Genomic DNA, 2370 nt, shown 5'->3' on the forward strand with positions numbered 1-2370 from the left:
CTTGAAAGCAGAAAATTTGATAAAATGGCAACTCAACTTGTTGATTCTTACTTGTGTTAACCTATGTTATAACATTCATTTGCCCTGCCCCACCTTGAAACTAAGCATTTTTTTCTTTTTTGGATAATATTTCCATGTCACTTGGTAGAACCCAGCGTGTTTCAGTCCCAGCATATCTGTAAAGTTCAGTTCACAGGATATATAGTCATCACTCAAGGACTATTAGAATTACGTGTCTAGACTAGAGGAAAGACATTTGGAAGCAGTAGACACACATCTGAGCCCTGGTCTTGTCACTAACTAGATGGGTGACCTTGGGCAAATCACTGAGCTAACTCTTTTTAGTCTCCTGTTCTTCCTCTGTAAACTTTAGCTAATAAGCCCTGACTTTCCTACCTCCCAGGCCTGTTGAGAGACTAAGATGAAATAATACATATGAAAACACTTTGGTAAGGAAAAAGTAAAAATCATCTCGCAACCTTATTATGAAAGCAAGCACTGAGCTAGCCTTTAACTAATCTATTTTCATTCCAAGCCTTACTCTACAATGATGTCTTGTTGCACTCTTCAGTTTATCCTTTTCATCATTACAGCAGAACATAAATTACCTAGCCCCTTGTACAAACAGTGCATAAGTAGTAGATATTTTGAACATAAGGTGACTAGATTATCTTGCTTCTTTATTGATAAAAATCAGTGCTGCTAGCAGGCATCTCATTCTTCTTTGGAAGTACACAGTTAGTGGGAGCATGATTGCATAGTGGAAAGGGTACAGGGTAGAACTTGAGATGCCTAGATTCTAAGCTAGTTCTGCCATTAATTTACTGTGCGATATTAAGGATGTCACCCTCTCTGTAAATTGAAGGAGTTGAGCGACTTGATTTCTTAAGTTCCTCTACAGTTTGCAAATTCTGTGACTACTTCCTGGCAAGTGCCTAAACGTAGCATATGTGCAAACAAACTCTTGATGATAGAGTTGAACCAAGTAAAAATAAAGCTATGGAGAACATTTGAGGGGTATATTACTCGTGTGTGTGTGTGTGTGTGTGTGTGTGTGTGTGTGTGAAGTGTGCATGCACACGCTGGAGCCATCAGACAGATGATAAATTCATTCTAAAGTATGTTAAATTGCCTGTGGGGAAAAGGTGGAAAGTCCACTAGGCAGGTAGAAATAGGAAACTTCATATCAAGGAAGGGGTGGTGATTGATAATACACATTTGAATGATAACTGAAGCCATTATTTGTGGTATATAATCTCACCCAGAGAAATTAGAATCTCACCCAGAAAGTAGAATCCTGGATTATGCTAATATTTAAAATATTATGCTAATATTCAAAAGTCAGGAAGGATAACAAAAGACCCACAAAGGAGTAGACCCAGGAGGTGGGCAAAAGGCCAACCAGGGACAGATAAATTAAAACCAGGCTAGGTACTTCCACCTCATTAAACATTCCTCTCAGGAGTCTTGTATTCATTCAAAATCTATTGACAAGTTTACATTTTTAGAAGAAGGAAGACTGAAATAGGAGTCCTTCTCTGAACTTTTTTTAAAAAAACTTCCTTGGCTGAATCTTTTTGAAAAACTCAAATTTGAATACAATTTTCCTCATCACAGTGCCTCTAGCTTTTTTGCTGTCGTTATCAGTTTTTTTTAATTTTTATTTTTTGCTCCCCAGTGGGATCTAATCCAGCTCCTTTTTGAATGAGGAGCCTTTTGAGATTCTATAGAACCTTATGCACTCTCTCCCCCTGAAAGCTACACATGTTCACTCAATGCTGTATATAGTTTGGGCTGAGACGTATAGACCCTAGCTTCAGAATCCTTGCTCTAGGCTTGGCGTGGTGACTCACGCCTGTAATCCCAGCACTTTGGGAGGCCGAGGCGGATGGATCACCTGAGGTCAGGAAAAAAAAAATACAAAAATTAGCCAGGCGTGGTGGCATGTGCCTGTACTTCCAGCTACTTGGGGAGGCTGAGGCAGGAGAATCACTTGAACCCGGGAGGTGGAGGTTGCAGTGAGCTGAGATTGCGCCACTGCACTCCAGCCTGGGCAACAGAATGACACTCCATCTGAAAAACAAAAACAAAAATATCCTTGCTCTAGAAAAAGACAAGATTTTTTCTTTTTGTGTGTGTGGTAAAAGCAAAAAACAAAACAAAAAACAGAACAAAAAGCCACACATATCATGAAGTCTACTCTCATACCAAATTTTTAATTGTACAGAACACTATTTATAACTTTATGTACATTGTTGTACAGCAGATCTCTAGAATTTCTTCATATTGCATAATTTAATCTATATAAATTGAACAAGAACTCTCGCCTCACACCCAGCCTGTGGCGACCACCATCCTACCTTCTGCTTC

The sequence above is a fragment of the Papio anubis genome, chromosome X (assembly GCF_008728515.1).
Source record: "Papio anubis isolate 15944 chromosome X, Panubis1.0, whole genome shotgun sequence".
NCBI classification, from domain to species: Eukaryota; Metazoa; Chordata; class Mammalia; order Primates; family Cercopithecidae; genus Papio; species Papio anubis.